Below are 14,770 nucleotides of genomic sequence, written 5' to 3'. Positions count from 1 at the left end.
ACGAAAAGGGAGCCTGATACATCATCTGGGAGGCAATCCATTATTGGATTGATCGCTATGGCGAAGAGAGCGACGCTCAAAACAGAGCCCTGTTGCACCCCATTCTCCTGGCGAAAGGTGTCTGACAGGACAGAACCCACACGTACCCTGAACTGTCGATCCATTAAAAAGGAACGATTAAAAAGTGGGAGGCGACCGCGAAAGCCCCATGTATGCATGGTGCGGAGAGTGCCCGCCCTCCAACAGGTGTCGTAAGCCTTCTCCAAATCAAAGAACACAGCCGCGGTCGGGCGTTTCCGCAAGAAGTTATTCATAATGAAGGTCGACAAGGTAACCAGATGGTCAACAGCAGAGCGGCGCCTACGAAATCCACATTGTACATTGGTAAGTAGGCGTCGAGATTCGAGCAGCCAAATCAAACGAGAGTTAACCATTCGCTCCATCACCTTACAGACACAGCTGGTAAGCGAGATGGGCCGATAACTGGAAGGTAAGTGCTTGTCCTTCCCCGGCTTAGGAATCGGTAAAACAATAGACTGGCGCCAGCATGCGGGAACATGTCCCTCAATCCAGATGCGATTGTAAGTACGAAGAAGGAAACCTTTACCCGCAGGAGAAAGGTTCTTCAGCATCTGAATATGAATAGAATCAGGCCCCGGAGCGGAGGACCGTGACCGGGCAAGTGCATTTTCGAGTTCCCGCATGGTGAATGGAGCATTGTAATTTTCGCAATTCTAGGAGTGGAAATTAGGTGGCTGAGCCTCCTCTGCCTGTTTTCGGGGGAGGAAGGTAGGGGGGTAATGAGTGGAGCTCGAAACCTCTGCGAAAAAGCGGCCGAAGGCATTGGAGACATCCTCAGGGGCCACAAGGACGTCATTCGCGACCGTCCAGCCAGAAATTGGTGAGTGGACCTTAGTGCCAGATAGCCGCCGCAGGCTACCCCAGACAGCAGAAAAAGGAGTAAAACTGTTGAAGGTGCTTGTGAAAGCAGCCCAGCTGGCTTTCTTGGTTTCTTTAAAAATACGACGACACTGCGCACGTAATCATTTATAATTGATACAATTCGCCACTGTAGGATGGCGTTTAAAGGTGCGTAAAGCACGTCGACGAGCATGTAAGGCGTCTCTACATGCTGCGGTCCACAAGGGGACCGGTACGCGGCGTGGAGAAGAAGTAGTGCGAGGGATGAAATATTCAGCAGCAGTAAGAATGACTACCTGACTATCGCAGTTTGTGAAGGTTTGATCCTGAAAGGTCGCCCTGGAAGAGAAGAGCCCCCAGTCTGCTTTGGAGATGTTCCAACCAGTTGAGCACGGAGAGGGGGTATGATGCAGGAGATGGATAACACACGGGAAGTGGTCGCTCGAATATGTGTTAGAAAGCGCATACCACTCAAACCGGCGTGCAAGTTGGGTAGTACATACAGATAGGTCTAAATGGGAATAGGTGTGAGAGGTGTCTGAAAGGAAAATAGGGGCGCTAGTATTGAGGCAGACAAGACTGAGCTGGTTGAAAACGTCTGCTAACAGGGAGACCCTCGAACAGGATGCAGGAGAGCCCCAAAGAGGATGGTGAGCATTGAAGTCTCCAGTTAACAAAAATGGTGCAGGTAGCTGAGCAATAACTTGCAGCATGTCTGCCCTGGTAACGGCAGACGACGATGGAGTGTAAACGGCACAAACGGAAAATGTAAAAGTGGGGAGAGTAATGCGGACGGCAACTGCCTGCAGGCCGGTGTGCAATGTGATGGGATCATAGTAGATATCATCCCGGACCAGCAACATAACCCCTCCATGAGCCGGAATACCTGCCACAGGGGGTAAGTCAAAACGCTCAGAGGTGTAGTGTGCCAAGGCAATTTGATCGCATGGGCGTAGCTTCGTTTCCTGGAGGGCTACGACGAGCGGACGGTCCAAGCGGAGCAGAAATTGCAAGTCCTCTCGGTTGGAGCGAATGCTACGAATATTCCAGTGAATAAGTGCCATCGTGAGAAGAAGAAGATGCAAGAAGGGGTCACCTCGAAGGCCGCTGAGGGCCCGGCTTCGAGCGAGCACTGCCGCCGCTAGCAGGAGGCGGACAGTCATCGTCCATTTGTTCTATAGGTTCATCGGCATTCTTGTGAAGATGGCCCGGAGGGGGAGCTTCCTCCGCTGGTGAACGGCCAGATGTTCGGCTACCAGCGGTGCGGCCAGGCGAAACGGATGACGGCCTGGGGCGACAACCGCTGGGTGGCGCAGCAGGAGAAATGCGCCGTGGCGGGGAAGGAGAACTGTGCTTCCTATGAGCCTGTGTCAGGTCGTTATCAATGCAGTGTTAAATTGCAGCAGTCGTTCGTGCTCAAGTAAATGCTCACACAGTTCAACCATTGAGTAACGAGCAACTGCTACAATTCCGCACTGCAGTGATAATGACCTGACACAGGTCGAAATCTGATCTGCGTTGTGACTATGAATGTCATATTAAAGAAACTTAATTCCGCGACTGATTGTTGCTCTATCTAACCCAATATAACCACAGTCGTTGCGTGTACCCACCCCATGGAGGGCAACCTGAAAAGTACACATGTATTTCACACGAAAAAAGTCATTAATTTGATGTTCACATTTTTATTCAATAATTTTAGTCATTATCTTACACGATTTGGTGAAAGATGGCCGCGGACCCCTAGAAAGAGCCGGCGGACCCCTAGGGGGTCCGCGGAGCACAGGTTGGGAAGCCCTGCTCTATGCGGTTGGATACTATTAGTTTGGTGGTTTCCTAAGTTTCATTTATGCGTCGATGTTATACTTATAGACTCTGAATTTGGATTTTCCTCGTCTTCAAGTTCTCTTCCCAGTTCTGAGTAGACAGAGACTTACTGGTCACCACAAAAAATATATATAATTCAGCACTAAACCATTTATGTTATAAAGCAGCAGCCATAGCTCCAGCATGAATAAAGAGCAGTGCTGTTCATGTTAAATAGTCATCTACAGAATGCATGTGAAACTTTTCCTTTCCCTGGAGGGCAACCGCACTGAATTTACGACTAGTTGAAAAGTACTTCTTTATAACCACGAGGCGAGATGCGGGCAGTTATGTCACACGCGAAGATTTCGGCTTTTCAACCACATACTGACGAAAATACTTTTATGCATCAAAAGAAAGCAAAGTACAGCAGAAACAATAACTAGAACACATAAAAACAGCACTGAAGTTATGGAGGATAGGCTGAAACACACAAATATAATTGCTTCTGTCAATAGATATATGTCGTAGTGCAAGGAGATTGAAATGTACTGGTTTTGGAAGAGCTGATGATTATATTAAGGACAAAATATAATTCTAAACGCAAACAGCCAATAACGATGGTTCTCAAACGATATTAATTTCAAAAACTCCTTTCATATTATGGTAACAGTAATACACTAGTGGCCATTAAAATTGATACACCAAGAAGAAATGCACATGATAAACGGGGATTCCTTCCCCCCCCCCCCCCCCCCCCTCATGAACCAAGGACCTTGCCGTTGGTGGGGAGGCTTGCGTGCCTCAGCGATACAGACGGCCGTAACGTAGATGCAACTACAACGGAGGGATAACTGTTGAGAAGCCAGACAAACGTGTGGTTCCTGAAAATGGGCAACAGCCTTTTCAGTAGTTGCAGGGGCAACGGTCTGGATGATTGACTGATCTGGCCCTGTAACATTAACCAAAACAGCCTTGCTGTGCTGGTACTGCGAACGGCTGAAAGCAAGGGGAAACTACAGCCGTAATTTTTCCCGAGGGTATGCAGCTTTACTGTATGATTAAATGATTATGGCATCCTCTTGAGTAAAACATTCCGCAGGTAAAATAGTCTCCCATTCGGATCTCCGGGTGGGGAATACTCAAGAAGACGTCGTTATCAGGAGAAAGAAAACTGACGTTCTACGGATCTGAGAGTGGAATGTTAGATCCCTTAATCGGGCAGGTAGGTTAGAAAATTTAAAAAGGGATATGGATAGGTTAAAGTTAGAAATAGTGGGAATTAGTGAAGTTCGGTGGCAGGAGGAACAAGACTTCTGGTCAGGTGACTACAGGGTTATAAACACAAAATCAAATAGGGGTAATGCAGGAGTAGGTTTAATAATGAATAGGAAAATTGGAATGCTGGTAAGCTACTACAAACAGCATAGTGAACGCATTATTGTGGCCAAGATAGATACGAAGCCCACACCTACAGTAGTACAAGTTTATATGCCAAGTAGCTCTGCAGATGATGAAGTAATTGATGAAATGTATGATGAGATAAAAGAAATTATTCATGTAGTGAATGGAGACGAAAATTTAATAGCCATGGGTGACTGGAATTCGTCAGTAGGAAAAGGGAGAGAAGGAAACATAGTAGGTGTATATGGATTGGGGGGAAGAAATGAAAGAGGAAGCCGTCTGGTAGAATTTTGCACAGAGCATAACTTAATCATAGCTAATACTTGGTTCAAGAATCATAAAAGAAGGTTGTATACATGGAAGAATCCTGGAGATACTAAAAGGTATCATATAGATTACATAATGGTAAGACAGAGATTTAGGAATCAAGTTTTAAACTCTAAGACATTTCCAGGGGCAGATGTGGACTCTGACCACAATCTATTGGTTATGAACTGTAGATTAAAACTGAAGAAACTACAAAAAAGTGCTAAATTAAGGAGATGGGACCTGGATAGACTGAAAGAAACAGAGGTTGTAGAGTGTTTCAGGGAGAGCATAAGGGAACAATTGACAGGAATGGGGAAAGAAATACAGTAGAAGTAGAAGAAGTAGTGAAGGCAGCAGACGATCAAGTAGGTAAAAAGACGAGGGCTAGTAGAAATCCTTGGCTAACAGAAGATATATTGAATTTAATTGATAAAAGGAGAAAATATAAAATTGCAGTAAATGAAGCAGGCAAAAAGGAATACAAACGTCTCAAAAATGAGATCGACAGGAAGTGCAAAATGGCTAAGCAGGGATGGCTGCAGGACAAATGTAAGGATGTAGAGGCTTATCTCACTAGGGGTAAGATACATACTGCCTACAGGAAAATTAAAGATACCTTTGGAGAGAGGAGAACCTCTTGTATGACTATCAAGAGCTCAGATGGAAGCCCAGTTCTAAGCAAAGAAGGGAACGTGGAAAGGTGGAAGGAGTATGTAGAGGGTTTATACATTGGCGATGTACTTGAGGACAATATTATGGAAAGGGAAGAGGATGTAGATGAAGACGAAATGGGAGATAAGATACTGCGTGAAGAGTTTGACCGGGCACTGAAAGACCTGAGTCAAAACAAGGCGCCGGGAGTAGACAACATTCCATTAGAACTACTGACGGCCTTGGGAGAGTCAGTCATGACAAAACTCTACCATCTGGTGAGGTAAGATGTATGAGATAGGCGAAATACCCTCAGACTTCAAGATAGAATATAATAATTACAATCCCAAAGAAAGCAGGTGTTGACAGATGTGAAAATTACCGAACTATCAGTTTAATAAGTCACAGCTGCTAAATACTAAGAAGAATTCTTTACAGACGAATGGGAAAACTGGTAGAAGCGGACCTCGGGTAAGATCAGTTTGGATTCCGTAGAAATGTTGGAACACGTGAGGCAATACTAACCTTACGACTTATCTTAGAAAAAAGAATAAGAAAAGGCAAACCTACGTTTCTAGCATTTGACAATGTTAACTGGAATACTCTCTTTCAAATTCTGAAGGTGGCAGGGGTAAAATACAGGGAGCGTAAGGCTATTTATGATTTGTACAGAAACCAGATGGCAGTTATAAGAGTCGAGGGGCATGAAAGGGAAGCAGTGGTTGGGATGGGAGTGAGACAGGGTTGTAGTCTCTCCCCGATGTTATTCAATCTGTATGTTGAACAAACAGTAAAGGAAACAAAAGAAAATTCGGAGTAGGTATTAAAATTCATGGAGAAGAAGTAAAAACCTTGAGGTTCGCCGATGACATTGTAATTCTGTCAGAGACAGCAAAGGACTTGGAAGAGCAGTTGAACGGAATAGACAGTGTCTTTAAATTAGGATATAAGATGAACATCAACAACAGCAAAACGAGGATAATGGAATGCAGTCGAATTAAATCGGATGATGCTGAGGGAATTAGATTAGGAAATGAGACACTTAAAGTAGTAAAGGAGTTTTGCTATTTAGGTAGTAAATTAACTGATGATGGTCGAAGTACAGAGGATATAAAATGTAGACTGGCAATGGCAAAGAAATCGTTTCTGAAGAAGAGAAATTTGTTAACATCCAGTATAGATTTAAGTGTCAGGAAGTCGTTTCTGAAAGTATTTGTATGCAGTGTAGCCTTGTATGGAAGTGAAACATGGACGATAACTAGTTTGGACAAGAAGAGAATAGAAACTTTCGAAATGTGGTGCTACAGAAGAATGCTGAAGATTATATAGGTAGATCACATAACTAATGATGAGGTATTGAATAGAATTGGGGAGAAGTGGTGTTTGTGGCACAACTTGACAAAAAGAAGGGACCGGTTGGTAGGACATGTTTTGAGGCACCAAGAGATCACAAATTTAGCATTTAAGGGCAGCGTGGAGGGTAAAAATCGTAGAGGGAGACCAATAGTTGAATACACTAAGCAGATTCAGAAGGATGTAGGTTGCAGTAAGTACTGGGAGATGAAGAAGCTTGCACAGTAGCATGGAGAGCTGAATCAATCCAGTCTCAGGACTGAAGACCACAACAACAACAAACGGGTATTCATTGGACAAATATATTATACTAGAACTGACATGTGATTACATTTTCGCTCAATTTGGGTGCAGAGATCCTGAGAAATCGGTACCTAGAACAACCACCACTGGCCTTTATAACGGCCTTGATAGTCCTGGGCATTAAGTCAAACAGAGCTTGCATGTCGTGTACAGGTACAGCTGCCCATGCAGCTTCAACACGATACCATAGTTCATCAAGAGTATTGACTGGCGTATTTTGACGAGCCAGTTGCTCGGCCACCATTGACAAGACGATATCAATTGGTGAGAGATCTGGAGAATGTGCTGGCCAGGGCAGCAGTCGAACATTTCCTGTGTCCAGAAAGGCCCGTACTGGGCCTGCAACATGTGGACGTGCAATATCCTGCTGAAATGTAGGGTTTAGCAGGGATCGAATGAAGGGTTGAGCCACGGGCCGTAACACATCTGAAAAGTAACGTCCACTGTTCAAAATGCCGTCAACGCGAACAAGAGGTGACCGAGATGTGTAACCAATGACACCCCATACCATCACTCCGAGTGATACGCCACTATGGCGATAACAAATACACGCTTCCAATTTGCGTTCACCACGATGTCGCCAAAAACAGATGCGACCATCATGATGCTGTAAACAGAACCTGGATTCATCCGAAAAAATGTTTTGCCATTCGTGCACCCAGTTTCGTCGCTGAGTACACCATCGCAGGCGCTCCTGTCTGTGATGCAGCGTGAAGGGTAACCGCAACCATGGTCTGATAGTCCATGCTGCTGCAAACGTTGTCGAACTGTTCGTGCAGATGGTTGTTGTTTTGCAAACGTCCCCATCTGTTGACTCAGGGATCGAGACGTGGCAGCCATGTGGATAAGATGCCTGTCGTCTGGACTGCTAGTGATACGAGGCCGTTGGGATCCAGCACGGCGTTTCGTATTAGCCTCCTGAACCCACCGAATCCTTATTCTGATAACAGTCATTTGCTCTAGACCAAGGCGAGCAGCAATGTCGCGATACGATAAAATGCAGTCGCCATAGGCTACAATCCTTTATCATAGTCGGAAATGTGATGGTACGCATGTCTCCTCCTTACACGGCACAACAACGTTTCACCAGGCAACGTAGAACAAATGCTGTTTGTCTATGAGAAATCGGTTGGAATCTTTCCTCATGTCAGCACGTTGCAGGTGTTGCCACCGGTGCCAACCTTGTGTGAATGCTCTGAAAAGCTAATCATTTGCATATCACAGCATCTTCTTCCTGTCCGCTGAATTTCGATTCTGTAGCACGTCATGTTCCCGGTGTAGCAATTTTAATGGCCAGTACTGTATAAACACGTCGTTCTACTTGGTGATGACTGAGATACTATACAAAGTACCTTCAGGTATAGTAAGACATTCTTTTCAAATAATTATTTGCTCTTTATTATTGAATTATTCATAATTTCAGATTGATAATATTTGGAAAGTAATCTACGCCCGAAAAATCTTTTATGTAAACAGCACGGCTCACCTGAAAGAACAGTACCACGAAATCACCAAAAGCTACTGTCATGTGTACTTATTTATAGGCAACCAATATCAGTCAAGCCCCGATCTCCAAGATACCGACTTGTTAACGGAAATGTATAAGGAATAGCAAAAACATCAGATTATTCGTTTGTTGGTTTATGATACTATTTTCGTGACACAGAATGTGGTACAGTGCAATGGACTGCCAATTTTTGCAATGAGTGAGTAACACAAAAATTGACAAGAGAATTGACACATATATAAGAGACTGACACTCGACTGACGTTTGTGTGTATCTGTTACGTGATATGCATGTGTAGTAAGTTTTCACAGTCTTTGGGCCTATTGTGCTTTTCACTACTTAATTTAGTTGGAGCAACTAATTATGGCTGTATGCTTGACGAGAAGGAAACTTCCTTTAACCTACTGTATTTGTATAAATTAATATTCCTATATGCAATAGCCCATTTTAGTTATTTTGACATGTACTATTTCTTATACATTTCTGTTCAAGCACTATGTGATATGAAGTATATGGACCCATATTAGTGGCCATTATTATGTGACGTATCCAGTGCTTGCCTTTATGACGGCTCGGGTGTGATTACAGCACATTCACTTACGTGTCTTAAATATCTGTGGATGACTGGCAGCCGTTTCTTCCTCAAGAACCGAAACCAGAGAATGTAGTGATGTTGAACACTGGGGTCCAGAGCGACGCCGAGAGTGCAACTCACCTCGCAGGTGTTCCATTGGGTTCAACTCTTGGAGTGTGGTCAGGCCAGACCATTTCAGGTATGTTATTGTCTACAAACTGTTGTCTCATATATACCGCTTTATGACAAGGAGTACTGTCATGTAGACACAAACAACGATCGCCTTGGAACTGTTTCTCTGCTGCGCGCAGCGCACAACGCTGTAAAGTTTTTTCACATTGGTTCGCATTTAGCCTTTCTTAAACGCAGTAAGAGTATCACACCCCATCCACGAAAAACACGCCAATTACGTAATACTACCTCCTCCATACTATACAGCTGGCACTAGAAACATGACCGATAACATTCTCCAAACATTCGCCAACCCAAAACTTTCCACCGGATTGTCAGAGAATTCGTCGCTTCCAGACTGTACACCTCATCAAGCGTCCATTCGCAGTGGTTACAGAAATGTGTTGTTTCTTAAGACCTTCTCGACCACTGTAGTCAATTTCTTTGAAGTCCCTACACACAGTCACTGCGCAAGCTGGACTGCCGGTAGCACTTCGAGACTCTTGAATGATTGTCCTCAAAGCTTTACAGTTCCGCATTTCTCTACATTACCTGTCCGTTAGTATATGACGTTTGCCTGGTTTTGGTTAAACTGTCGTTTCTTCACTTTTGTCGCCTCACGGTCACATCACCAAGAGTCGACACGGGTAAATTTACAAGTGTTGAAACGAACGTGATCGGTTTGCTTCTCACTGTGCCATCCAATGCCTAGTTCACGTTTGATGTCTATGAGCTATACTGACCGGACCATAAAGCTGTTACTTTTTCACTAAATGCGACACAAAACCCTCTGTCTCCTATTATACTGGCGCCTCCGCCTCTCGTCAAATCTAGCGGTCAATTCTGAATTACATAGGGGTGTCAAATGCTTCAAATGGCTCTAAGCACTGTGGGACTTAACATCTGACGTCATCAGTCCCCTAGATTTAGAACTACTTAAACCTAACTAACCTAAGGACATAACACACATCCATGCCCGAGGCAGGATTCGAACCTGCGACTGTAGCAGCAGTGTGGTTCCGGACTGAAGGGGTTAGAGCCGCTTGGCCACAACGGCCGGCATAGGGGTGCCGGATACTGTTCATAAGATAGTCACTGTAGGTGACATGAAAATAGTAACCAGGACGAAATTGTTTGTAAATAAATACATTCACTTTAAAGAAGATTTTGAGGTTTCGTAATATGGTGTTTCTCCATGCATTAGTTACCACGCCAGAACAGATTACGATATTTTCAGAGGTGAGTACGGCTTAAAATTAGGAGAAGTTTTGCTCTTCGACTGCAATTTTTCTCGTTCAGTACTAGTTTCAGCATATCAACTTACAGATGCTTACAATCTTATACTTCCATCCACACTTACATGTGCAGGTTCCTTGGTATAACCAAGCGTATTGTGTGTAGTAGTGAGGCGACAATGTTCGTACCTAATAATTCAGTGGTGAACTGTCAACGGAAGTGACAAGTTCGTACATAGACAATAAGAAAAAGAAGTAGTGGATCATTGTCTTTTATTGAAATTTTAGCAGCGTATTCAACCAACAGACGTGAGGTAAAGGAGCAGTTGCGTTCAGGTATAGAATGGAATAATAGTATGATATTCTTCATTGATACGTAGTGATGGAAAGAGTCTAAATGTATTTTTTTCCATAATGGATGCTTTTAACTGGTCCTTGAAAGGGTGATGTTGAATAAAATCTGCTACCACTCACAGCTAAGGATGGTGTATTGAATTCACAACTGATTTAGAGTTTAATCTCATCTTCAGGTGATTATACATTCAGCTTTATATTTCCGCACTTAATGTTAGATTACAGCGTATTCAACCAACAGACGTTAGGTAAAGGAGCAGTTGCGTTGAGGTATAGAATGGAATAATAGTTTGATATTCTTCATTTATATGTAGTGATGGAAAGAGTCTAAATGTATTTTTTTCCATAATGGATGCTTTTAACTGGTCCTTGAAAGAGTGATGTTGAATAAAATCTGCTACCACTCACAGCTAAGGATGGTGTATTGAATTCACAACTGGTTTAGAGTTTAATCTCATCTTCAGGTGATTATACATTCAGCTTTATATTTCCGCACTTAATGTTAGATTACGTGATGTTGAAAAGGGGCACGTAAATGAAAGCATCAAATTGTAAACACTCTGGATGCTGCGGGTTCAAGTGTCATCTAAAGTTAATAACATTCTGTGTTGCATTTTGTGCAAATATCGAAATGTTGTGCTTCAAATAATTACGTTTCTGACAATGCACAGTTGTATTTGGATACTCCATCTAATGTAAGTACATTCTACGCTAATCAGTCTGCCGCTTCCAACAGTTTCTCCTATGCCTCCCGTTTCAAAAATGGCTCTGAGCACTATGGGACTCAACTGCTGTGGTCATTAGTCCCCTAGCACTTAACTACTTAAACCTAACTAACCTAAGGACATCACACACATCCATGCCCGAGGCAGGATTCGAACCTGCGACCGTAGCAGTCGCACGGCTCCGGACTGCGCGCCTAGAACCGCGAGACCACCCCGGCCGGCTATCTCCCTCTTCAATTTGAAATATTTGGTCTTCAAGAATGAACAGTGAACTTTAACGTTAAATGTGGAAACATGAAACTGAATGTACACCTAACGATAGGCATAAACCCGAAACCGATTTTAATTTAAATAAACCACCTCCATTTATGACTGGTACCGCCTTTTACACAAAATTACCCTTGCAAACTGATTATCTGAACGAGTTTCAGCATACCATTATGACAACTAAATGGAAATTACACAAAAAATTCGTAATGCTATCATTTCCGCAAAATATTTTCGCGCTAGCACCGGTATGAACACGATGAAAACCCACTTGTGACACAGTCGTTCATCACGGCTAAAATTAATGTACATTATCTTAAGCGAGATCGATTACTTTTATTGGTTTCCCAGTAAGTCATGCCCAGAGGCCTGTCTGTCCCAGTGTTAAAGGCTGCATTTTCTCAGTAGTGAAAACTATACCTGCAAGGCTCTTCATTACTCTCTTGGAATCCGTGCCACGTTCGTGTTATGTACTGATAGCTATTAGAGAGCCCTAATTACAGCTGCGGCAGCTCTTTATCTGGTGAACACGTTGAGTACTTATGTCGAGACTCACATAGACAGATATTCCTCGTTACCATGGTTAGGTCGAGACTCACATAGACAGATATTCCTCGTTACCATGCTTAGGTCAGGACCCACATAGGCAGATATTCCTCGTTACCATGGTTACGTCGAGACTCACACAGACATATATTCTTCGTTACCATGGTTACTGCAGTCCTGCACAATGCTTGAAGTAATGCTCATTATAATTAGCTGAGAGGGATGCTGTGTCATAAACAAGTTTTCACCGTTCTTAGTCCAGTGACACAAAAGAAATGTACGGTTTTATATGGAATCAAACTGAACAGAATGTTTGTCTTCACAGAATATGGAACTGCAAGTCCTGTTCTCAGATTTATTTAGACAGTAAAATTTAACCATATATTTATTTCAGGCCAGGACCCCCCTTACATCCAACGAGGCATCATTAGTCACTCGGTATTACGTGTAGTACACAGACAATTTAAAGTAATTAAAATAGTAATGATAATATTTACAGTGATAAATATGTGGAGTCGAAAAATATCGGTCTTACAATAACTAAGGGAAGTTCCTCATTTCGTACTTGTTGAATGTGAGTAATGAAATCTGACAAACGCTTAACAACTGCACAGAAGGAACCAGTGTGGAGAGATGAAGTTGGCTGCGCAGAGGATTACGAGATGAAATGGAAGGCAGGAAATTATAATCGAAAGGTATGAGAAAATCGTTTAACAGAGATGCTGATTCGTTGCAGGACAGAAAGTAAAATCTGCTATATGCCAAGAGCTTGGGAAGTTTTGCGATGAAAAGAGATCAGCCTGAAATCTCCATTTGATTGCTGAGTGGTTTTGGATGAAATTAGAGAATAACCTATTCCACAGTCGTATGCCTGTAATGGAGAAGAAGATGCAGAACGGTTAGCGTCATGCAGAAGTACAGTCAAGGCGCTAGGCGTATCCGATCCGATACTGCATTTATGGAATGAAGATAGGTATTTCGTACGTGAGAAGTTGTGCTAAGATTACCAGTGACTAACAAACAACAAAATAAACAGAGTGTGTAAAAATTGTTCCCCGTATATGTTCACTTTCAGCCTAACTGAGTATTGGAAGGACTGATATGCTTAAACATACGTCACGCAAGTGTTAATTAATATCACGTTTTCGCTGGTGATAGTATGCTGAGGTACAGCACAGTAATAATGATAATGGAAGATTAAAGACAGAACTATTTATTGCTCGATGCTAGGTGAAATCTTCTTCCAAGCTTTTGGACTTCTTGCAGGCAGGAGAGAGATATTTTCTTCATGGTGCTGTAGTTTGTTCTTCCAAACTTCGATCCTCCTCCAAGATTACGCCAAGGCCCTTTACTGCTTTACGAAACGGTAACCGGATAAAGTTAAGGCATAATGGAAAAACTGTCTCACAAAAATGTGCGGAGTTTCATTTTCGATTTTAGGCCCAGGATTTTATGACCTTCGTAATAGCATAAAAAGGTAGTCATTCACACAGGATGTGATAGCAATAATGTCCTTAGATACGTGAGTATCGTTAGCTTGTAAGTGCGCCTACCCCCGTCGGAGGTTAGAATTCTCTCTCGGGCATGGCTGTGTGTGTTGTCTTTAGCGTAAGTTACTTTAGGTTAGATTAAATAGTGTGCAAGCCTAGGGACGATGACCTTAGTAGTTTGGTCCCATAGGAACTTACCACAATTTTTTTTTTCAGCTGTAAGTGGTAGTCACAAGAACGAAACACGGATGAAATATCACCGGTATACGGCGAGAAGTATAATGGACCAAGAATGCAACGTTGGTGACTCCAGGGAGCACGTTTTCCCAAGATGACCTCTCCATCCGTAGATGACTCCTAGAAAACTGTTTCTGAGGTGTTCTCTTGGAGAAAATCAGTTTTTTTTATTTTAATAAGTAATATATCGAGTTCGAGGGTGTCAAAAACATCAGTGAAACCAAGTAGCATCAAAATTGTGGCTTCACGTCTGTCAGTGACGTGTTTTATGTCGTCGCGCATTTCGATTAATGTATTTGCTATCCTCTGATACTTTCTGATGCCTCATTGACACTGATCTTGAAGTTTTCAGGTAAGCAGTCAGCTGTCCATGAAAAATTTATTTAAAGAAATTATATTCTGCGTGTAATACGCTGATCAGAATAGACACCTCATGACTTTGGGCGATTATTCTTGGGTAGTGGTTGAATTAAAGTTTTACTTTATAGTTTGTGTACAACTAGGGAGAGATAGACTGGATATTCATGTGAGAAATATAATTACGGTACCAACAACGTTTTACATCTCATGTATGCTAGTTCCATAGTTGATTGAATCCATCATAGTGAACCAAGTTAAGGGGCTATTTTTCATCATATTTGTGGCACTATAAAATGAAGGAAGCTCACAGCACGACCACTTGGCGGCGCCAGATATAGCAAGACAAGTTGCTATCTTCTGTTGTTACTGCAGATTACTCCAGCGAAAGCTAGATGAATGGCGAATTTGTCCAGATGTGACCGGTCCTGTGTTAAGTCCAGCGCCTTTTGCCTCCACTGCTCTTTTCTGTCACTGTTGTTTACTTCTCTTTACACCGAGAAAAATCTTAAGGCACAGGGCACTAATCCGACTTAGACTTAAAGCGAGTTTCCACAGGC

The sequence above is a fragment of the Schistocerca gregaria genome, chromosome 5 (genome assembly GCF_023897955.1).
Source record: "Schistocerca gregaria isolate iqSchGreg1 chromosome 5, iqSchGreg1.2, whole genome shotgun sequence".
NCBI lineage: Eukaryota > Metazoa > Arthropoda > Insecta > Orthoptera > Acrididae > Schistocerca > Schistocerca gregaria.
The sequence above is the reverse complement of the archived record's forward strand: the minus strand, read 5'-3'. Positions refer to the sequence as shown.